Source organism: Pinus tabuliformis, chromosome X (genome assembly GCF_031772625.1).
Source record: "Pinus tabuliformis cultivar Carrire ecotype Pingquan chromosome X, CPIR1, whole genome shotgun sequence".
Lineage (NCBI taxonomy): Eukaryota > Viridiplantae > Streptophyta > Pinopsida > Pinales > Pinaceae > Pinus > Pinus tabuliformis.
The window spans coordinates 525,506,334-525,532,217 of NC_142308.1; the positions used below are offsets into that span (position 1 = coordinate 525,506,334).

The window sequence follows — 25,884 nt, forward strand, 5'->3', positions numbered from 1 at the left end:
CTATTTCTAGCACATCACACCTAGTATTGTGCCAAATTTGTCGAATAGATTGGAACTCTAAATACACTTTAACAATTACACATAACCAACATTGGTTAAAAATTGGATCACTAGTATTACAATCTAAACATGAATATTCATATAGAAGAAATTTAATAGAACTATTTACTTACATTCTATATAAAAATCATAAGGAGGATATTGAATTGGACTATTTATTTATAATTTATTATGGAATCATATGGAGGGAATTCAATAGGACTATTTACTAGTTCATCTCATGAAAACTAGTCCTCAAATATAATGAAATTGTTTTACAAAGAAACTATTCCTCTTTCATATAGATTCTTCTAAGCTAATTGGTCCAATTGTTCAAAAAATTGAAATTGATTCATTTATTAATGAGATTCAAACCCATCTAACGGAAGACATCACAAATCAACTTGATAGTACATAGTGATGCATTATATTCATTTTATATTTTAATTTTTGAATATTTTAATAATTATAAATAATATAAAAAATTAGACAGTTAACAAAAAAAAAAAACACCTTACTTCCCTCCAAAATCTCTTTTTATTTCAAAACAAGCTCACTTCCCTTTAAAATCTATCTTCATTTTAAAACTTCCAAAATCTCTTTTTATTTCAAAAAAAACCTCACTCCCCTTTAAATTCTATCTTCATTTTAAAACTTAAATCTAATGTAAGTTATAATTTCAAAAAATTACTGGAACTACTAGTGATCTAGGGGAGGAAAAAACTAGGGTTTGAAACAGGGGTGACAGAAGAAAGCTGGTAATTATGGAGGGGCAAGGAGGAGGGAGCTCCACTCCCTCCTACAGTAATGTAGTTTGAAACAGAGGCAAAGCGACGAGTAGGAACAAGCTCTAAAATCCTTCGGAGAATGAGACAAAAACTACTGGAACCCAAAAGACAGAAGGCAACAAACCCCATGATAAGGAAGGGACCCACGAGGAGGGTCGGCAGGATACGAAAGCGGGTGACAGTGGTCAGAGGATGGAGGGTAGAGCTACAACGGGACCTTGCAAACCCAAGTCCAATATTAAACCACGGGTGGTCCTGAATGATCCGGCTCTGCAGGAGCACAGAGATCACATGGCAACCTATGCGGTCATATGCAAGTTTATGGGTATTTGGCCCATGGAGAAAGCACTATACACATGGATAAAAAACACCTAGAAACCAAAAGGAGAACTAAACATACATCTTGGGTCTAAGGGTTTTTTTACAGTGGTATTCACAAACCTGGAGGACAAAGATAGAATTTTCGAAGGTGGACCATACTTCTGTGCTGTCAAAGGTCTCTACATGCGACCTTGGACGATGAACTTTGTGCCGGAGCGAGAAATGTTCACATTGGTCCCAGTATGGATTAGATTATATTCCTCACCTTTAGATTACTGGCTTCCTGAATCCTTAAAAGCTATAGGTAATAAATTAGGACATTTTATAAAGATATCAAAGGCAACTCTGCGAGGGAAATATACCTCCTTTGCCCGCATCTATGTAGAAATGGACTTATCGGGGGCACTCCCAGAGAAAGTCATCCTGGAAGTGTATGATGAGGACTGGGTTCAGGTGGTTGACTATGAACACATCTCTTTCAGATGCTGCAAATGTCATGAACATGAGCACCTATTTAGAGAATTCCCACTCAACAAAAGAGAGGAAAAACTAAAAGGCAACATCAGAAGAGATCCTGAAGGATACACCAAAGTGGCAGGCAGGGGGAAAGGAGGGGGAAAAAGAACCAAAAGAAACCTAGTGAGAACAAGATACCAATTCACAATAGTTTTGATATTTTAGAAGAAGAGGGGCAATAAAATGGACAGAGTAAGGATCTGGAGGAAACTCCATCAGAAAAAAGAAAAAGAGGACAACATGGACATCACATTGCTAGATAATGAACTAAAGGAGAATCCACTTAGCACCATAGGACTTGGAAGGGACCAGGAGATGACCCCAAGTGAAGGAGGAACAGAGGACCAAGACCTACAGGAGATTCTGGATAGGGAGAACCTAGAACTAGAACACTTTCTAGAACAAGGAACCAACAAAGGGATAGACTCTCTACCACAAGAGGAGTTTGATACAGTGCAACAACTATTCCTCCAAAGGTCCCAAACAAAGGTTGTAGGAGTCAAAAGGAACCATGACAGCCAGGAGAATAAATTGGTCAAACAAATGGAGATTACATCTCGATACTCCACCAAAAACCCAGGAAAGAAAAGTGGAAGAAGGAGACAGAATGAACTCTTGTCAGCATGCGGGAAACTCATGATTAATTCAACTAAGATGAAAGATCTTACCAGCTACTCTTTCACAAACATATCATTATGAAGCTCACATCCTGGAACATTAGGGGGCTAGGTAGCAAGAGAAAGAAAAGAAATCTCAGTAACAGAATAAAAGAAGAAAAACCAGACATGGTGTTTATTCAAGAAACAAAATGCTCAGTAGACAAGATCAGAGAATTACACAGCAAATGGCTCTACAATTACGAGTTCCTTGAAGTCAAAGCAATCAACACAGCGGGGGGAATTATTAACCTATGGAATCCGCAAAAATTTGAGATCATAGACGCAGAAGCTACTAGAAATCACCTTTCAATGGTAATACAACCTTTGGGAGACACAGGGTGCTACTTGATCACAAACGTATATGGTCCTAAAATGCTAGAAGAAAAACTAAAGCTCCTTACCTCTCTGGAGGAGCTAAGAGAGAGACACTCTATTATCCCCTATATTATGGGAGGGGATTTCAATATGATCAAATTCCTCTCTGAGGAAAAAGGGGGAAGAAGAATGTTAGGACGCAACTCACTGGCATTCCAGAACTTCATGGACAACATGAGATTGATGAGTATGGAAACAACAAATTGCACCTTCACTTGGAACAAAAGGAGAGGGGGAACCACCCAAGTTGCTTCAATATTAGACAAATTCATAATCTCGGAGGATCTCCTTCTTTCCGGTCACTCTATGACTACATGGATCCTTCCTTTTGGAGGCTCAGACCACTCGTCGATCCAGTTGGAAGTTTCTTTTGTTGGAACCCCAAGGAACAAACCTTTCAGGTTCAAAAATGCATGGCTCACTCACCCCAACTTCATTTCTAATATTAGAAATTGGTGGGTGGAATACATGCCCACCCAGGGCACAAAAATGTTCCTCCCGCATCAAAGACTCAAACATATCAAACAAAGGCTCAAAGAATGGAACAGAAATGAGTTTGGCAACAGATTTGAAGCCAAAAGAGACGTAGAAAGAAAATTACAAGAAGTTAATCAAATTCTCATCAAGGAAGGATTCACTGAGGAAAGGAAAGGACAGGCAGACTTTCTACAACAAGAATGGGACTATAGATGCAAGTAGGAAGAAATCTTATGGAGACAGAAATCTAGAATAAAATGGATAAAGGAAGGGGAGAGAAACACTAGATTCTTTCACAAATCCACCATAAAACACAGGGCTCATAACAGGATCACTAAACTCTGAGATCCACAAGGGAAAGAGTTAAATACTCACAAGGAAATGGAATCGGTTCTGGTGCAACATTTCGAAAGCATAGCTGAGGAAAACATTGCAGATAGATCTCAATTCATCAAAAGCTTCACAAAGAACATTCCAAAATTGGTGACGATGGAAGACAACCATAATCTCAATAGGAAAGTAACAGAAGAAGAGATCAAGGAAGTCATCAAAGAGATGCATAATGGGAAAGCTCCAGGCCCAGATGGATTCAATGTAGACTTCTTCAAAACATGCTGGGAAATTGTCAAATCTGACATTCTAGATGTGGTGGAGGACCCGAGAAAATCGAGAACATTTCTTAGAGTGATTAATGAATCTTTCATAGCATTAATCCCTAAACAGGAAAAAGCCATGACACCTGAAAGATTTAGACCCATAGCTTTATGCAATGTGGTGTATAAAATCATTTCCAAATTTATTGCTAACAGACTCAACCTCTACTTCCATCGCTTGTGTTAGAGGAGCAAACCGGATATGTGGAAGGTAGACAAATTCTCAACAATATCATCTAAGCTCACAAAGTGGTGCACTCCCTCAAGACCAAAAAGCAAGCAGGGATGATAATACAACTAGACATAGCAAAAGCTTATGACAAGCTAAGCTGGCCTTACATAAAGGAAATTCTTAAAGCTTATGGCTTTGACTACAACTGGATAAAGTGGGTTATGGCCCTATTTAGCATGGCAAGTTTCTCTATCCTTCTCAATGCTCTCCATCAAGAACCTTCAGGCCTTCAAGGGGCCTCAGGCAGGGTGATCCTCTTTCCCCATTCCTCTTCATTCTCATGATGGAAGGATTGGGCAGAATGATAAACTCAGCCAAGGAAGAAGGAAGAATTAAGGGGCTAAAACTCACTCAGAATGGGGACACTTTGACTCATCAACAATTTGTGGATGATAATATGCTGCAAGGCACACCCATAGTCAAGGAAGCCAAAGCCTTCAAACAAATCCTACATGACTTTTCCATGGCCGCCGGCACAGAGGTAAGCCTCAAAAAATCAAAAGTTTTTTTTTCAATGCGTATATTTCCATCCAAAGACATCTCTCAAGAATTCCGGGATTTCAAAGAGAGAATCTTCCATCTAAATATCTGGGAATGCCTCTCACTGATAAACCTTTGAAGAAGGAAGTATGGGAGTCAATTACGAATAAACTGAAGGAAAAAGTCAATAACTGGACTATTAGATCTTTGAATTTAGTAGGAAGATTAATTCTAACAAAGGCTATTCTTCAAACCATTCCAGTTTATATGTTTTCATCCCTTCCTGCCCCAAAAGGATTTTTATAGCAAATTAGGAATATTCAAAGAAACTTTCTTTGGGGTAAAGGAGAAGAGAAAAAGAAATGGGTTGTGGTAGAGTGGGAGAAGCTTTGCAAACCCAAAACCCATGGTGGTTCAGGTCTACATGACCCAGACATCCTGAGCAAAGTCTTGGGAGAAAAACTTTGGTGGAGATGGCTAAAGGAAACCAACAACCCATGGACCAAGCTGTGGAAACAAAAGTATGCAATGGATTGGTAGGAAGAGGACCACATTTGGATGTCAGGGCATATTATGGGTTCTCATATTTGGAACAAGGCTTGGGAAAACAGAGCCTTAGTTCAAAATCATAGTTTCTGGGAGATAAGAAATGGAATCTTGCCTAGTTCTGGGAGAACAACTAGCAACAGGAACAAAATCTCAGCAGGGAAGGCCTAGATATCATCAGAGATGACACCCTCAATAAAGGTCTAAAAAGGGTATGTGACTTCTAGGATTAGTCAAGAGAGGAAAGGAAATGGAGAATCTGGAGGGTACCAGAATACAGTGCAGTGACCCCTTTGAAGGCCCAGGCTAAAGTCCTAGAAGAGATCCTAGAAAAAAGGCAAATTTTAACTTCTAACTCGAATGACCTACTAAGGTGGGGTAGAAACAATGAGAGCAACTTCAACCTCAAAGAAGCCAAAAGAATAATCACTGGATTTGATCATCCAAATCCTGACAAGACATGGCGAAACCTTTGGAGCAACCCTCACTAGATGAAGATCAAAATGTTCATATGGCTAGTTCAGCATAAAATGATTCTGACCTGGGAAAATCTTAGGAAAAGAGGTTTCGCAGGTCCTTCAAAATGCCATTTATGTGGCCTGCAGGAGGAGACCATGGATCACATTCTTAACCTTTGTGTGTTCACCTCCTCTATATGGAACTTGGTAGCCTCCATCTTCAACTAGACAGTCAGGAAGGATGATGATATTACTGCTACTCTAAAGAAGTGGAGAAAAGACTTTTTGGACTGTGAGACAGTCAATGTATCCTGGACACTGATTCCAGGTTTTTTGATATGGGATGTGTGGAAAGAACGCAACAACGAGATCTTCAAGGATAAATTTGGTTCAGCTCAAGGCATCATGGCTTAGATCAAAAAACAGCTCAAAGAAACAGTTAATGTCTTTCTGAAGCATCCTCCAGAGAAATCGCCGAGTCAAAGGGACACTCACATCCTTGAAATGTTGGGACTTAAGTATAACGACCCTTTTGACACCCATAAGAAAGCAAGGAACAAATCAGATGGCAAGGCGTTCTAGCAACCCCCTCCCCAAGGCTTCCTAAAACTCAACATAGATGGAGCCTCAAAAGGGAACCCAGGGGACGCAGATTTCTGGGGAGTCATTAGAGATGCAGAGGGCAATATCAAAATCATTTTTCATATTCATTTGGGGAGGGCTACCAACAATATGGCTGAACTCATGGCCATGGAGCAAGGCCTAGAAATCCTAAGAGAGTAGAATTTACATAATATTATCATAGAGGTAGACTCAGAATTAACGATTAACTCAGTCAAAAGGATAAGCACTGGCACAACAGGTCCAGACAAAGTTTCAAACCACTAGAGACTCTCGCAAGCTTTTCATCGAGTTCAATCTCATCTTAGAACTCTTATAACTTTGAGCTTCGTTCACGTGCACAAAGATGCCAGCAGAGTGGCTGACAGGCTAGCCAATGAAGGGGTGATTTGCGCAAGAGAAAACAAGTATTGTTAATGGGAGTTTGCTCAGAATGGACAACTGAGAAAGGTCTGCAACACTCTAGCGCGCGAAGACAGGGATCTTTATCATCACTCCAAGGGGAAACATCCGACAGATATCTAAGTGGTTGGAAGTCAAGGGTAATTCTAACTGGTAGCCCAAGTTTAGGATCTTGTAGGGGACTGGTGGGCAAAGGAGAAAAAACATCAAACTAAAAAGTGGTTCGAAGCTTCTCTTTAGAATCAGGTGGTTTAGCAGTAGTTACCAGGGTTGTCAAAGAGCCGAGTGTTCCCGAAGTGGTTTTACCGAAATGTCTCTGATGCCACAAAAGGAGTTACATGTGTCGCTAGGAAGACCATGACAGTTTTTCTAGTGGGACCGTGACGTTTTTTCTACAATGTCCCTGGGTATCAGGCGTCGGCTATACCATAAGCGGATTTTCGGATATGCCTCTGATTCCACTGACCGTGTTACACGTGTCTCCAAGCTATTTTGATTACTGCCCTCATCAGATGGGTAATCCTAGTTCTTTTATCCTGCCTGATATCCCTCTCAGTCGTTGGATTTTGCAGATGCAGATCAACGACTCCGTTATGTCGTGCATGTTTCCCACCATCGGGTTGACTCGTATTCATTTTTGAGGCCGCCCTTTGGCTTTGTTGGTTTTAATGTTTTGTAGGCCCTTAGTCACGTTCTTGAGCATGTTGCTCAGTTCTCAAACTAAGAGGGTATGTCAAACCATTGACATCTTGTATACTATGTATCCTCCTTGTTGTTTAATTTGAATAGAAGGTCCGTTTCTTGCTTGAGCAAAACAAAATATAATTTCAAAAAATTACATAAAATATTTTTTTAATAGAAACATATTTTGAATATGAGTATTCAAATTTTATTTATCTAAATTTATAGGTTAAAAACTTATCTGTCTATACAATAGAAATAATAAATACATATTTGAAAAATTAATTATTTATGTGAATATCTATAAATAGAAATATATTTACATAATCAATTTTTTTTAACTAATTTTACCTATTTTTAATGTTAGTGTTTAATTTTTTTTTTTTAGGATTTTTTCAATTTTCCATGCATTTAAAAAAAATTCCAAAATTATCTTTCTTTCCTAATTTTTTCAACTTTCTGTCTATACATTTAAAGAAAAAAGAAAAAAAAAACAAAATAAAACCAAATTTATAGCTACCTTCCCATTCATTTCCTTCTACCCCATATGATTTCTGCTATCTTTTGCAAGCGATCACCCTATGCATTTTTTGTTTAGACAATATTGATCCATTATTTGTTTAGACAATATTACCCTCATCATTATATTCAAGGGCGTGTTTGGAAAACTACACACCGTTGGATCAACTTATTGCACTGCGAATTGCTTCGAATTTTATCGAATTGTTTGCTTTTTTCAAAATTTTCGTGAATGCTTTGTTACTTAAATGACTCATAGGATGCTCAAATTTCGTTTTCGGGATTCCTGCTATCTTTTTGCAAGTGATCACCCTATCCATCTTTTGTTTAGACAATATTATCCTTAGCACTATATTCAAGGGTGTGTTTGGAAAACTACAAACAGTTGGATCAACTTATTGCACTGTGAATTGTTTCGAATTTCATCGAATTGTTCGATGTCGTTGTTTCAAAATTTTCATGAATATTTCGTTACATAAATGAATTACAAGAGGCTCAACTTTTTTTTTTCACTTTTGGGTATGAGTACTAATCACTAAGCTCCATGTGAGTTGGGGTTGGGACTTATACTTAAAACACTTATTTCCTCATTCCTCATTCCTCATACATCTAAACTCGAGCTAAGGCTTAACCATATGACACCATATGACTTCATTCACCATTGGATGGTTGGATTAGCGTAATAACTCTTCTCACACTAAAAAGAAGAATTCATTTTGAATTTTCAATATTGAGAAGATAAATTAAAAAAAATTCATATAAAAAAAATCATCTTTTTTAATCTATTTCTCACACATCACATCTTGTATTGTATCAATTTTATAGACTAGATTAGAACTCTAAGTACACTTGAACAAGTACACATAAGCAACATTGGTTAAAAATTGGTTCACTAGTATTACAATCTAATATTCATATAGAAGAAATTTTATAGAACTATTTACTTACAGTCTATATAAAAATCATAAGGAGAAAATAAAATCGGACTATTTATTTATAATTTATTATGGAATCATATGGAGGGAATTCAATAGGACTATTTACTCGTTTATCTCTTGAAAACTAGTCTTCAAATACAATGAAATTGCTTTACAAAGAAACTATTCATCTTTCTTATACAGATTCTAATGAGCTAATTGGTCCCTCAATTTTTTCTTTTTTCTTTTTTTTTTTTTACTTTTGGGTATGAATACTAATCACTAAGCTCCTTGTGAGTTGGAGTTGGAGTTGGAGTTGGGACTTATATTTAAACACTCATTTCCTCATTCTTAGTATATCTAAATTCCAGTTAAGGCTTAGCCACATGACTTTATTTACTATTGGATGGTTGGATTGGTCTAATAACTCTTCTCACACTAAAAAAAGAATTCATTTTGAATTTTCAATATTGAAAAGATAAATTAAACTATTTTTTCATATGAGAATGAAGGAAAAAATGAAAAAAGAAAAAAGAAAAAAAATCTTCTTCTTTTTATCTATTTCTCACACATCACACCTCCTATTGTATCAGTTTTATAGACTAGATTAAAACTCTAAGTACATTTGAACAAGTACACAAAAGAAACTGGATCATTAGTGGTTCACTAGTATTACAATCTATGAAAGAATATTCATAAAGAAGAAATTTAGTAGAAAAATCATGAGGAAATTGAATTGGACTATTTATTTATAATTTATACATGAATCATATCGAGGGAATTCAATAGGACTATTGACTCGTTGATCTCCTAAAAACGAGTCCTCAAATACAATGAAATTGTTTTACAAAGAAACTATTCCTCTTTCTTATAGATTATTATGAGCTCATTGGTCCAATTGTTAAAAAAATTGAAATCGATTCATTTATTAATGAGATTCAAACCCATCTCACAGAGGATATCACAAACCAACTTGATAGGACATTAGTAATACATTATAATCATTCTTTTCTTTATTTTGATTTTTGAATATTTTAATAATTATAAAAAATTACATAGTTAAAAAAAACACCTTACTTCCCTCCAAAATCTCCTTTTATTTCAAAACAAGCCCACTTCCTTTTAAATCTATCTTCATTTTAAAGCATAAATCTAATATAAATTATAATTTCAGAAAATTACATAAAATATTTTTCTAATAAATACATATTTTAAACATGGGTATTCAAAACCTATCTATCTAAATTTATATCTTCGAAACTTATTTATTTATAGAATAGAAATAGTAAATAGATATTTGAAAACTTAGTTATTTATATAAATCTTTATAAATAAAAATATATTTACATAATCAATTTTGATAACAAATTTGTTTACCCACTTTTAATACTAGTGCTTAAATTCTTTTTTTCACGGTTTTCTCACATTTCCAAACGTTTAAAAAAAAAAATTTCTAAATAAAAAAATATATATATATTTTTTTCACAAAAATTTCAACTGTTCATACATAAAAAAAACCAAAAAAACAAAACATTACCTTCCCATTCATTTCCTTCTCTCCATGTGATCCGTGCTATCTTCTTGCAAGCTATCACCCCATCCATTTTTGGTTTAAACAATATTACCCTCAGCATTATATTCAAGTGATCCCTGCTATCTTCTTCCAAGCAATCACCCTATCCATTTTTGGTTTAAACAATATTACCCTTAGCGTTATATTCAAGTGCGTGTTTGGAAAAGTACAAACCGTTGGATCAACTTAGTGTACTGCAAATAGTTTCGAATTTCATCGAATTGTTCGGTGTATTTTTTTCAAAATTTTTGCCTGGGGAATTTGGTAACTGTGATTTAAAGCATCCTTTATTTGATTTTTTCATAAAGAGAGAGGACAACAGAGAACCAAATGTTGATAGCCATACAAGACATCTTAGATTCGCCTAGCTTGTCTCAAGAGCCAAACACGGTTTCATGAGAGGCTAACCTACGAGTACACGCAAGAAAAGAAAGAAAAAAGAAAAAATAGGTAATGTGAGAGAAAAATAGGTAAGTAAATAAAGAAGGAAAGCAGGAAAGAAAGAAAAACCAAGTAAGCAAGCAAACAAATATGCAAACCATAAAGAAAAGCAAAGCAAGAAGCAAATACTACTCCTACTCCTACGCTAAACAATGCATGGGCCTACTCACGTGAAGTGATATTTCCAATGCAGCGACCGACGCATTGGTTAGCCCATGTTGATGAAGGCATGGTTCGAAAGAAGCACAGTTAAGCAAAGCACAGTTAAGTAAAAGATATAACAATGAACACTAACATGCTCCGAGTTCTAAAACATCCACAGAAAATAAAAGAGTGAATGCACAGGACAGACATTCTACAGACTTAACATGGTGTTATGACACACTACATGCAGACAATAAACATACACACTCTTTGGATTGTGACATACGAGCGAACATGAGAAATATTAACGAATTATGCTTTGCAAGCGCACTTTTTGTGTAAGATTCCTCCAAATCTTGAGTGATGGGATCATGTGATTCAAGTGGAGGAAGCGAAATATGGGTGTTTGATTGATCTTCAATGTGAAGTGGAGAGTGATGAGGAGCCTTGGGTGTTTCAAAATTTTTTTGATTAGAAGTGGAACTAACCTCAGGACATCCCTGACATAACCATCAACCAAGGCTAAAGTGCCTCGGTAGCCTGCGGGTTTTCCACTCCATCAATAGGTAGATCATCGGAGACCAATGGCTTAAACATATTAATAGCAAGTGAATCAACATCATGATCAAATGAAGAAGTACAAAGATTATGACAACCACGATCAGAAAATTTTGGATGTTCGTCGGCATCCTAATGATTTGATGAATCATGAAGAGGGGTATATGAGAAGTAAGAATGTTCACCCTCTGTGTTTTCAGAAATGATAAACATTAGATGGGATGGATTTTCAAAGGAAGATGTGTCCTCTCTGCAATGTATTGATAGACTGACATTCGGTGTGCCTTTGAATGATCGGAAATAGAAACATTTGGAAATGAGTTTTCATAGGTAGAATCAAAAGTTGCAGAATCACAAGGGATGTCAAGATAGAGCAGATGAGATGCGGATGGAAGGGAGTCATCATTCACCACAGATTCTTCTTTAGATTACCTCACACAGTTGTCATGAATGATAGCGCAGGTTTCCTAAACAACACCAACTCCATCAACAACTTGATCCTCGCTCACAACACGTGTGGAGTCTGCAATGGAAGGACACAAGACAGTATAATTCGGAGGATCAATGGAATGCAAGGATGGAGGTTGAGAGAACGAATCTGCATGACAACCAGCATTCTTGTTAGCTAAATCTTTCTAGATAACAAGAGCAGGTGGGGTAGGAGGATGTGATAGTTCAACAGATGTGTGTCCACCTTCTCCCAGCTCGCTCTGTGGAGCTAGAGTTGTCTAATGAGAAGACTACAGACAATCGCTTGTGACAATGACCTCGTCTATCTTATATTTGGAAGCTCTAACACTAAGGTGTGTTGGGAGGGGTTCAAATGATTCCAAGAATTTCAGATTTTCGAATATGTAAAGAAGATACTCAAATCTTCCATCAAGAAATTCCCAATCAGTTTCATCTTTGATAAATCGGTATGCAAGATTACTAAGGCGTGTGTTAAATTGTTCAACAGATTCATCAGGTTATTTCTGTAATTTCAAAATTTCTTTATCGAGTTCTCTAAGGTCAAAATGATTGAAAGCGCGGTCTATATCTGCGACCAGATGAGAGAGAGAGTGAATGGATTTTTCAGGTAGCGTGGCACACCAATGCATTAGGTGCTCTCGAAGCTTGTATGTGAACATCGCATAGGTCATGTAATATTCAAATATTTCATGTCTTTCACAGGAGCCTACAATGCCAACCACATGTTTGACCAAGGCTACTTGGCCTCCACCATCATATGTTTTATGTGACAAGTTATTCCAGAGCTCTTCCAAGATTTCAAAGTCGTTTCCATAAGACATACACTACGGTAGAGAAACTTTGTAGTTATTCATGATAAGTATGCAGATATTCAAAACAGATTGTGAGGACTTAGCTTATCATATGGCCCTTCTTCTAGTGCCAGAAATTTTGACGTTGTTGGACCTGCCAACATTCATGGGATCTCCTCGATATGAATTCCCAACTAGACCTCACATCGTTTGATGTAGGAGTACCATCTGGTATGATGGAATGGTTTCCATTGTCTTAAAGGTTTGCCTTAGCTCTTTCTTGTCAACACATGAGAGTGGTCTACTTTGTCTTCGAACAGAGAGGTTCGCGTGCCTGGTGAGTGCTAGTGTTACTTTTGTCAGGGTTATTTCGCCACAGAGGGAGAGGGTGGAAGTGAGTCTCCAGTCGAAAGAGAAGAGTCCCAACTCAGTCATAGGCACACAACACAACAGGACATGCACAACTTCCAACAGAGTAGTCCACATGGATGTGGTAGTCACAAACACACAAGAAGGGATAACACGTACAACACTCAATGAAGTAGTCCATGCGAGTGTGATGGTCGTTATAACAAGTTTATGGGAAAGGTTGTGTATGATGTTTGGTGAGGCAACCCACATGACCAAGACAATGTTAACAACTTATACAACACATTTTCATAAAGATATGTATTAGAATAACCGAAATAGTTCAATTGTTTTAACACAGGTCAAAGCAACATGAATTACAAGTGTTTAAAGATCAATCTTACAAACAATTACAATACATGCATGAAAATGTGTTGTCCTGTTATTAGGCTTGTGAATTAAGAAAAGTTCCAAGACACATGGGTACACCATACATCACTAACCCCCTAAGCGAGTCGTTGGAGCCATTGCTTGCTCCTCAAAGAAAAGGCTACAGACTCTCAAGGCTATGTGAGAGGAGCCAAGGTCAAAATTCTTTTGCATGTATAAATGAGGGGTATCTATAGCCAAGGGTGAAATTGACCCTTGTGACTGTTCAAATTCCCTCATGATTGTTTGACTTACATGACTCTTCAACTTTACATGTGGGTCACTTGGACTTCCACGTTACATTACATTGATTAAAACAATATGGCCCACATTAGTGATGTGGCCGTGATGACTCATGACACAACATTGGTGGCATGTTCATGTTGTTGGTGGTGTCCATGTCGAGTTGCAGTGTTGTTGAGTGATGGATGTGCTCTTGGTGTATCATAGCTTCATCTCCGCATGTCAAGGCATGCGAAGTCTTCAATGGTCTTGGTGTTTGCTTGATGTTTTCATGTGCATGTTCCTCCTTCACTTGTAATTTGACATGCTTCATGTGTTCATCCATTCGCGAAAAAATCTCCTTGCATGCATTCCTCGTTCATCCGTTTGTGAAACAATCTCCTCACATGCATTTCTTATTCATCCGTTAGTGAACAAATCTCCTTGCATGCATTCCTTGTTCATTCATTCATGAACGAATCTCCTCGCATGTTCTCCTTGTTCATCCCATTCATCATCGCATCATTTCTCATACATGTACTTGTATCTGCAATCTCTCATGACGAGACGACATCAAATCGAGAAATCTCCTAGTCTACCATGATGCATTATTGTTCACTTTTAGATGCAGGTGACTGAGAGAGAGGACAAAGCTCTGAAACTATGCAAGGCAAATTTCAAGCCGGGATGCAGGCTCCGGGAATTATCAGTGAAAATTGAGCAAAAATCACTAGGAGACTCAGATGTACAATCCAGATCAGAAGTGACTACATGCGGGATTTGGCTAGAATAGCGGGAAGATATGTGTGATTTTTTTAGGGAAGCAGAGTAGACAACAGAGGGGGTTGGCAGCAAAAACTGTGCAACCCCTCCAGCGAGCTGGCAGCGGGGTGTAGGAGGCTTGCTGGGAAAAAATGCACAGCTTTTCAGGGAGCTGACAATGGGTTACAGGAGTGATGCTGGAAAAACTGCGCAATTGTGGGGGGGTTGTCCTGCTGAACATCCCATCGCAGTGTATGAGTTGAGTGAGATGTTGGGCAGCTGGTAGACTACTCATGAAAACTACACAGTTTTATGGGTGAGGAGAAAACCGACTGTCTAGGTGACTAGTTGGAAAAACTGCGCAATTTTTGTAAGGAGACAATGATGGACACAATGTCTCTGTCCAACATGTCTATGCAGTTTCTTTAGTCAGCGTAGTGGGAATTCTTTGCAACTTTTGCACAATTTTTTTGGGGAGTGAGTCCCAAGGTCACTGCCTGGTCAAACTCTCTGGTTGACCAGATGGAGGCTTGGTTGATGTGCTTGCGGGCAACACAGATTGAAATGGCTTGCAAAGTAACTTCTGCAGTGTTATGGTTAATAGTCAGTCCGGTCGATTCCAGGATTGTGCATTACAGGCTACCTGAGAGATAGCCTCAAGCTCTGCGTAGTTTTGGGCATCAGTACATGATCACCGAGGGTTAAAATTATACAATGCAGCTCAGTGAAGGTCCAGTTGTTGGACGGTGATTTGGTCGTCAGAATTTTAGCAAAATGAATCTGTGTGTGAGCAAGTGGACTTGTTCATACATGACCTTCCAAACACACACTCAACATGACTCGACGACAAGACACCTCAAACCATTAGGACAACATATACTCATTGTGACTGACCGACGATGCGAGTGACAAGCATGACACTTGTGATAGATCATTGAACGAACATGATGATGCTTGCGCAACAGTGCATAAAACATCATGTGTGAGTGCGATAGATGTGTACGTGGTGAACACAACTCAAACACAACCTTCCACATCACCATAATGAGGTCGCAAGTATTACATAGCAATCAACATACAGAAGACGACAGTTGGTCAAACAAGTGAAAACAAAGCAAGACATGTAGAAGAAACACATAAGATGACTTTTCACATTTTCGCACATGCATCTTACCAAGGATAGGGTGATATGACAATGACAAGCAGTTCTTCAAACTCAACTAAGAGGTGTACTTTGAAAGATGTTCCTTACTTACCATACTTACCCTCAATATGATCATGCATCTGACAGAGTTTGCATGTGGTCTTGATCTTTTCCATTATTTGGTTCCTTCGTCCTTCTCCTCAACTCCTTGGAGGTGATTTCAGCATGTCACCTTTTCCTGTAGTCATTGAGAGGTAGATCTGCACAATTTTAGCGGACAGTGATTGCTACTGAAATGAGGCCCTGGGAGGCCTTTCTGCATAGTTCTGCATGCAAGACTGACAAGACGACTTGGACAACACTGCACAGTTTTGAGGCTCAAGGAACTGTTGCAAGACAGGGGTCTTAGGAGGACACCTCTATGGAATTTATGAGTGTCGTGCAGCTAGACTTCTCTGCACATTTCTAGAGAGTAGTGTTGGGTGGGGCCTCTGTAGGGTGCGATGTTTCAGCAGGAAGGGGAGGTTGGTGTTTCTACGCATTGTGAGGTTTCATCAGGCAAGGGAGGAAGCTTGATGGTTACAGAAGAAAAGCACACAGTTCAGGGAAGGTGGATGAGGCTAGGTTTCTCAGGAAAGTGGCTAAGTGTGAGATCAGTGAGACATATGTAAACATGATAGGACTTGACTGTGATCACACACGTACACTTAGTGACACAATGTAAACCATCCAAAATGCATAAGACATACTTTTCTTGATGTAGCAACCTTCTTGACAAGAGTGCATGAGGTGAGTGTGAAACATGTCTATGTGATGACAACCACTCATGCACACATGCTTTCCCTTGAATAAAAACAACATTACCTTTCCATGACAAACAACAACCCCTATGCCCGAAAATTCCACATGCTGCATAAAGATGAGAATGCGGAAACCTCTTAGGATCAAGGAGAGGAGCTTGAAATCATCTGTTGGCATTATGATTCAAGTGTTGTCCTTGATGGCAACTCACTCAGAGGATGGTACAGGTGCTCAGAGGTTGGTACAGGTGATGGCAACTTAATCAGAAGACAGATCTCAGTACAGCATGCCAAGGAAGCTCATACACGCCGTTTTGTTAAGCCCAAGTCGCGTGTACACGCTAGTTCGATTCATAAAAAGCGCGTGTATGTGGAAAGGTTCCTTTGGTCCATGGTGGTTAGTCCTTGGAAGTTGTGCCTATGATTTCGGACCATTGTGTCTCGACGGGCGTGTCGATCCCTAGTTTTGAAGTTGATGGTATTGTGTTACTATGGTTTTGGCTCTTGGTATTGAGCTAGGCCTAAGACTATATAAGGAGAAGAAGATCATTAGGCAATCTCATCTTTCGACAAGGCTTGAATATCTAAGAGAGAAAGAGATCTGATATGCAGGTTCTGGGTTGCTTGATCTAAGCCAAGGAGAGATCACATCGGTTGATGGAAGACTAGATCTAAGGGTAGATCGGGATCTAATGGTTTGAAATGCACTATCATGATATGGTTGATTATGCGTATTTCTAGATCTGCATATTGTCGCAATGTTACGTTTTGGATCTAACTAATGTCTGGTACAGCTGCAAATTGAGAAAGTTTATTTTTAGATCTGTACGCAGGTTGGCTTCGGTAAAAGAGCGTGTATACGCGGATTTTGCTCATTGAAGTAGCGTATATCTTTTGAAGCTTGATTTTGGGTTTACAGTGGGGTCTGACTGTTATTGCAGAGTTCTGTAGTCTGCTCTGTGTTCTGGTAACTGGTGATTGACAGGGTTCAGTGGTTCAGTGATTCAAAGTTTGGTTGTTTTATGCTTCAATGATCTGTTGTGGAAATTGAATGATTTGTGGTCTTCAGATTGTAATGTTGTGCTTCAGGAATATCCAAGTCTGAAAATGTATGAAAAGTGATATCTGAAAGAAGGAAGATTGTAGGTCAGCACCTACGTACTAGTATCTTGGCTAGTACAAGAGCAAAGGGGGTTGGAGCTCCCTTCCAAGGAAGTTTGGAGAACGAGAGAAGGTTGTAGCCTTCTGCAGGTTGTAGCCTGCGTACTGGTATAAGGCTGCACCAGTACAAAAGATTGTAAACTGAAGTTTCATATTAAAGAAAGATAGAGACAACTTGCAGCAGGTGGTTTTCACCCACATTGGGTTTCCACCTTATATCTTGGTGTTCATGTGTGTGGCTTTTTATCTGTTCTGTTATACTGCACATGTTTACTGTTAATGTGGTGAATAATGTCCTGATGCACTTAATTGAAGAATAAGCTAACTAAATTGTGAGTTTTCTTCTTATACGCTGTTTTACTTCGTCACAGTAGCGTGTACACGCTGGTTCACTTAACTGAAGTAGCGTATATGTTTCTGAGCATTTGAAAAGTTTGATTAATCTGATAATACTGATTCACCCCCCCTCTCAGTATTATTTCCAACAATTGGTATCAGAGCAGGTCCTTCAGAGAAGCTTGATCGCTTGAAGGAAGATCATTCATCATGAGCAATTACGAGAAAGAAGCATCAATCAGGCCACCGGTTTTTGATGGAACAAATTTCAATTATTGGAAGGTAAGAGTTACTGCATATCTTCAATCTCTTGGTACAGAAGTTTGGGATATTGTAGAAACAGGCTATGCTTTTCCTTCAGCTACTCCTACAGATCCAGCTGAGAAAAAGGCATATGAAACAAATGCAAAAGCAGTCAGTACTCTATTAGGAAGTATATCTCAAACAGAATTCATGAAGGTCATGCACTTCAAATCAGCAAAAGAGATATGGGACAAAATGATCACTAGCTATGAAGGAGATGAACAGGTAAAGCAAGCTAAACTTCAAACTCTCAGGATTCAATATGAGACCCTCAAGATGTATAATGATGAAAGTGTGGCTAATTATTTTCTTCGGGTAGATGAGATTGTTAATTGTATGAAAATTTGGGTGAAGAAATAAAAGAGACTATAGTAGTTCAAAAGATTCTAAGATCATTATCCCCCAAGTTTGAATCCAAAGTATCTGCAATAGAAGAAAAGGAAAATCTCAAAGTTCTCACTATGTCTCAGCTACATGGAATTCTAACTGCTTATGAAATGAGAAAGGGAGGTCCATCAGACAGAAGGGAAGCTGCTTTTAAGGCATCAAGAAAAGAAGATTACTATGAAGCAAGCCATGTTCCAGAAGAAGAGGAAGAAGAATCAAATTTTGTCAGAAATCTTCAAAGGGGTGCTGGAAGGTTCAGAGGTAAGCTACCTTTCAAATGCTTTGCTTGTGGAAGAGTAGGTCATTATGCTGCAAAATGTCCTAATAAGGATAAAGGAAAAGAACCTGCTAGATGGAATAAGAAACAAAGTGCAAATAAGAAAAGCTACTACACCCATGAAGATAGTGATGGCTTATCAAACAGTGATGAAGATGAACAAGGTAATAAATATAAGCTATTAATGGCATTTGAAGATGATGATTATGAGGATGCTGTAGATGTGGATAATCTCTATAATGAAATCACTAGACTCAAGAGATGCATAGAAGAAAAGAGTGTGATCATTGATACTTTGCAATTTCAAATTGATGAAAAGGAAAAACACCTTGAAAAACTAGAAGGTGAAATTGTTGGTCTCAGAAAAGAAATTGAGAAAACAAAAGCTATTAATCTTAAGTTTGTCAAAGGATCTGAAACTTTGGATGAGATTATCAATGTGCAGCGGTCTCCTCTAAACAAGACAGGTTTGGGCTATAATGGAGAAACCTCTCAAGCATCCACCTCAAAGAGTTATCTTGATGCAGCAAGAAGAAATGAGCAGAAGAACAATGAAGATAATCAGGTAAAGCAGGGACGAATTACAAACAGAAACTATCAGGGACAATCCTTCTTAAGGGTGAACAAAAGCTACAACCAACCACAGGTAAAATCTTCTCAGTTTGGCACAAGAATAGATGAAAATAGAAATTACAATCAGTTGGCTGGTAGATTCAATAACCGCAGAAGCTTCTTCAATGGACAATGCTTTTCTTGCCATAACTTTGGTCACAAAGCAGCTCAATGTGTTGCATATAAAACAATCATGACTAGGGAAGCTCAAAAACAAAGAAGTATGACAGGGATTACAAAGAGGACCTATAACAACTTTTCGGTTCTTGAAAATGAAGTTGAATGTTCTATTTGCAATAATTTTGGTCATAAAGAATCTGAATGCAGGAGCAGGTTTCAGGAGAAAAAGGAACAAGCCACGAGCACCAAAAAATGGAGAATAAAAGAACCTCAGACAGAAAGATGTGGGATAGCGTTTTATGCAGAAGGACAGGAAAATCTATGGTACATTGACAGTGGATGTTCGAAACATATGACAGGTGATAAAGAAAAACTTGAATCTTATTCTACTTTAGAAAAGGGAAAGAAAGTTTCTTTTGGAAATGATACTCCTGCAACTATAAAAGGAAAAGGTATTGCTCCTTTGAAAGAAAAGGTCAAGGCTGGAAATGTTTTGTATGTTGATGGATTGAAGCATAATCTTCTAAGTGTCAGTCAGATGTGTGATCAAAAAACCGAGGTTATTTTCAGATCGAATGGATGTCTTGTTCGTGATCTTGATACAGGTAAAACAGTTCTCAAAGGCAAAAGAACTCCAAATAATCTGTACATATTTGAAGAAGGACAACAACAATGCTATCTTAGCAAGGATGAAGAGCACTGGTTATGGCATCGAAGGTTGGGACATCTAAGCTTCTCACAAATAAGAAAAGCATGCAAATATCAGGCAGTTCGCGATCTTCCAGATATCAAAATTCCAGACAACACTATATGCAAATCTTGTCAGTTTGGAAAGCAAACCAGAACTAACTTTCCAGAAAAGGAAGGATCAGCTAGCTTGCCTCTTGAGCTAGTCCATACAGATGTATGTGGTCCATTTAGGAAAAGGACACGAGGAGAAGAATATCTGATATTATTCATTGATGATTTCTCAAGGTTTGTTTGGTTAGGGCTTATGAAGCACAAAGATGAAGCATTCGAAAAATTCAAATCCTTCAAAGCATTGGCTGAAAATGAATCAGGACACAAAATTAAGTGCCTCAGATCTGACAGAGGTGGGGAGTTCACATCAAATGAATTTTTCGATTTCTGCGATGAACATGGGATAAGAAGAGAATTCTCTACAGCTAGAACTCCTCAGCAAAATGGGGTTGTGGAAAGAATGAACAGAACTATCCAACAAATGGCTCGTGCTATGCTCGATGAATCAGGTACTCCTGCAACCTTCTGGGGTGAAGCTGCACATGCTGCTGTTATCATTCTTAACAAAACAAATGTCCGAGTAAACAGCACTCAAACACCTCATGAGCTTTGGAGTGGTAAAACTCCTTCCGTGAAGCATTTCAAAATCTTTGGGAGCAAATGTTATATTAAGAATACTGATGAGCAACTTGGCAAACTTGAACCTAGAGCAGATGAGGGCATTCTTCTTGGTTATTCTCCACATAGCAAAGCATACAAGTGCTACAATAAAAGACTTGGCAGAATTGTTGACAGTATTGATATAGTGGTTGATGAGAAGGGATATATTCCTAGGCAAGTTCATCATGAAGACATTGAAGAAGATGAAGGTTACTCTCAAAGGCGAAATGATGAAGAAGAAGAACCTCAAGAAGAAGAAGAATCTCAAGAAGAACCAGAGGAGCAGACAAGAATAGAAGAGAAGACTCCATCCAGATATGTCCAAAAGAATCATCCAGAAACTCAGATTGTGGGGCAGAAAGAAGCAGGAGTACAAACAAGAAGGACACTTGCAGAAGCTTCAAGCTACTTGGCTCTACTCTCCTCCATTGAACCACAAAATGTGAAAGAAGCATGCAAAGATGAATGTTGGGTCAAAGCAATGGATGAAGAACTTGAGCAAATCGAAAGGAACAACACTTGGGAATTAGTTCCTAGACCAAAAGATAAGAATGTAATAGGAACAAAATGGGTCTTCAAGAATAAGTTAAATGAAAATGGAGAAGTAATTAGAAACAAGGCCAGACTTGTTTGTAAAGGGTATGCACAGCAAGAAGGAATAGATTTTGAAGAGACCTTTGCTCCTGTGGCAAGACTAGAGGCCATCCGAATGTTCCTTGCTCTCTCAAGCTTTCAAAACTTCAAGGTATTTCAAATGGACGTGAAATCAGCCTTCCTGAATGGAGACTTAGAAGAAGAAGTATATATTGAGCAGCCAGATGGGTTCATTCTTGGAAATGATCCAAACCTTGTATGCAGATTGAAAAAGGCACTCTATGGGCTCAAACAAGCTCCAAGGGCTTGGTACTATCGGTTGGACAAATATCTTCACCAACAAGGCTTTTCAAAAGGATCAGCAGATAGCAATCTCTATATAAAAGTTGAAAATAACAAATTGCTAATTCTTGTTGTTTATGTAGATGATATTATTTTTGGCAGCAATGAAGAGACCATGAGTCAAAACTTTGCCTTGGTTATGCAGAAAGAATTCGAAATGTCACTTCTTGGAGAATTGACATATTTTCTTGGATTGCAAATCCAACAAAATGAAGGAGGTATCTTCTTGTCTCAAACCAAATACCTCAAGCAGATCTTGAAGAAGTATGGCATGGAAGAGTCAAAGCCAGTATGTACACCCATGGTTACAGGATGCAGCCTCAGTGCAAATGATGAATCAGCAGCAGTTCACCAACCCACTTATAGATCCATGATTGGGAGTTTGCTTTATTTGACAGGTACTCGACCAGATATTACACATGCAGTAGGAATGGTTGGAAGATTTCAAGCCAACCCAAAGGAAACTCATCTTCAGGCAGTCAAAAGAATCTTCAAATATCTTCAAGGGACCCAAAACTATGGCTTATGGTATCCTAGAAATACTAATCTCACTCTTCATGCTTACACAGATGCAGATTGGGCTGGAAGTGTGGATGATAGGAAAAGCACAAGTGGAGGTGCTTTCTTCATGGGTTCTAGATTAGTATCTTGGTTCAGCAAGAAACAAAGTTCGATTGCCTTATCTACAGCTGAAGCAGAATATGTGGCTGCAGCATCTTGTTGCACACAACTTCTTTGGATGATGCAGACCTTGCAGGACTTTCAAATCACTTGCACTCCACCTGTCTCTATCTTATGTGATAATACAAGTGCAATCAGCATTTCAAAGAATCCTGTCATGCACTCAAAGACCAAGCACATACCAATCAAGTACCATTTTCTTCGGGAACAAGTGCTTGAGCAGAAGGTCAAGTTGGAGTATGTTCCTTCTAAGGAGCAAGTTGCTGATATTCTCACAAAACCACTGCCCAGGGAAACTTTTGAATATCTCAGACAAAAGCTGGGAGTAGTTGATGCTTCATCCTGTTGTTGAAGTTTGTTTGTTCTACAGAAAAGTTGGTATACGCAGATTACGGAAGGGATATGAGCGTATACACGCGGATTCATGCTGGGTAAGTCGCGTGTATGCTGGACGCTTGTTGCAGAAAGAACATCTGCGTACATACGCTGTTTTATACAGGATAAAACGCGTATATGAAGTTCTGAACAGCAAGAGAAAACTCTGAAGTTCTGAACAGCAATAGGAATGTCAGAATTCTTCAGGCACAGTTTCAGGGAGTGCAACAGGCACAGGTTCAGGGGGAGCAGCTCAAAAGTCTCATAAAGCATTGTTGGCATTCAGATGTTTTGGTTGTTGGTTTCAGGAGAAGGAGCTCAGAAAGAAATTCTGGTTGCTGATCTAACAAGATGTTTATCAGATGCTGCTGGTGTCTTTCCTAAGTCTTGGTCTAGATCTGTTGTCTCTATGTCATGTATCTCTCTTGTCATATCTCTTTTATGGTGTCAAGGTCATGTAACGGCCTATGTTGGTTTCCCCACTATGCCTGGGATGAATGCTGTAATATAATTGGTTGTTTCTGATATGTCCCCTCTTGGTAGGGAGTATGGATGTATGTATTGAGTCTTTTGGTGATAGGAAGGTCCCTTATGGTGTATAAATCTTGGTTCTTGTTGAAGAACATCTTTTTCAGATCTGGCCTACTGTCAGGGGGAGCACGAGTCAGCACAGCCAAGCAGAGGTATCAGCATGTCCTCAGGGGGAGCACAGCCCTTTGCCCTTGATGTCAAAGGGGGAGAGTGACTTGGTGTGGTGGTTGCCATCAAGTCCAAAGGGGGAGATTGTTGGCATTATGATTCAAGTGTTGTCCTTGATGGCAACTCACTCAGAGGATGGTACAGGTGCTCAGAGGTTGGTACAGGTGATGGCAACTTAATCAGAAGACAGATCTCAGTACAGCATGCCAAGGAAGCTCATACACGCCATTTTGTTAAGCCCAAGTCGTGTGTACACGCTAGTTCGATTCATAAAAAGCGCGTGTATGTGGAAAGGTTCCTTTGGTCCATGGTGGTTAGTCCTTGGAAGTTGTGCCTATGATTTCGGACCATTGTGTCTCGACGGGCGTGTCGATCCCTAGTTTTGAAGTTGATGGTATTGTGTTACTATGGTTTTGGCTCTTGGTATTGAGCTAGGCCTAAGACTATATAAGGAGAAGAAGATCATTAGGCAATCTCATCTTTCGACAAGGCTTGAATATCTAAGAGAGAAAGAGATCTGATATGCAGGTTATGGGTTGCTTGATCTAAGCCAAGGAGAGATCACATCGGTTGATGGAAGACTAGATCTAAGGGTAGATCGGGATCTAATGGTTTGAAATGCACTATCATGATATGGTTGATTATGCGTATTTCTAGATCTGCATATTGTCGCAATGTTACGTTTTGGATCTAACTAATGTCTGGTACAGCTGCAAATTGAGAAAGTTTATTTTTAGATCTGTACGCAGGTTGGCTTCGGTAAAAGAGCGTGTATACGTGGATTTTGCTCATTGAAGTAGCGTATATCTTTTGAAGCTTGATTTTGGGTTTACAGTGGGGTCTGACTGTTATTGCAGAGTTCTGTAGTCTGCTCTGTGTTCTGGTAACTGGTGATTGACAGGGTTCAGTGGTTCAGTGATTCAAAGTTTGGTTGTTTTATGCTTCAATGATCTGTTGTGGAAATTGAATGATTTGTGGTCTTCAGATTGTAATGTTGTGCTTCAGGAATATCCAAGTCTGAAAATGTATGAAAAGTGATATCTGAAAGAAGGAAGATTGTAGGTCAGCACCTACGTACTAGTATCTTGGCTAGTACAAGAGCAAAGGGGGTTGGAGCTCCCTTCCAAGGAAGTTTGGAGAACGAGAGAAGGTTGTAGCCTTCTGCAGGTTGTAGCCTGCGTATTGGTATAAGGCTGCACCAGTACAAAAGATTGTAAACTGAAGTTTCATATTAAAGAAAGATAGAGACAACTTGCAGCAGGTGGTTTTCACCCACATTGGGTTTCCACCTTATATCTTGGTGTTCATGTGTGTGGCTTTTTATCTGTTCTGTTATACTGCACATGTTTACTGTTAATGTGGTGAATAATGTCCTGATGCACTTAATTGAAGAATAAGCTAACTAAATTGTGAGTTTTCTTCTTATACGCTGTTTTACTTCGTCACAGTAGCGTGTACACGCTGGTTCACTTAACTGAAGTAGCGTATATGTTTCTGAGCATTTGAAAAGTTTGATTAATCTGATAATACTGATTCACCCCCCCTCTCAGTATTATTTCCAACATCATCAACTTACCAACAAGTGACCAAGGACGAATGATCGTAGGATCCAAGGTAGGCTCTGAAATTTGCATGCGAGCCAAAATTTTGGAGGGTGGTTGTAGCCACTACAACAGGTTTATATGTAATGATTGTATTATTAAAGTTTATTAGGAAGAATTTGAAATCTCTCAATTATGATGTTTTGGTCTCTACATCACCCTCTATTTAAGCCTATTCCATGATATGCATCTTCATATGATCTTGATGATGAACCACACTAGCTGGTTTGGAACGTGTCAACAAAATTTTCTCTTATGTAATTTCTACTGAAAAGACTCTTTTAATGTAATATGGATCACAAAACCTTAAATTTAGGAAAAAAGTGCTTTTAACTTGGTTGTACTAAAAACATTTATGTATACTTTCATATTAGGTGGGTGCAAGAAAAAGAGAGTATATAGCAAGTGGATTTAATAGTTAAAAACAAGTGTTAGTTTCTTAAAAGTCATAGGACAAATTTGGAAAGGGTAGGGTATGTATCCTTCTCTCTGTTAAATAAATTCAAATTGTTGTGTGAATGGGGTTGTAAGACCCTTTGTTTTCATCTTGAGAAAATGGAGTCCTCCCCTAGTCACTCGCATATTTTAGGTTGTCATAAGAAAATAGGTTCTTTGCCTTAAGATGTGA

General features: G+C 38.6%; 1 protein-coding gene across 1 annotated transcript in view; it reads right to left on the bottom strand.

Moving 5' to 3' along the window:
* The window catches only part of LOC149141012 (alcohol dehydrogenase-like 3), a 49,078-nt gene that overhangs the window by 18,001 nt on the left and 5,193 nt on the right, over positions 1-25,884 (bottom strand). The window lies entirely within an intron of this gene.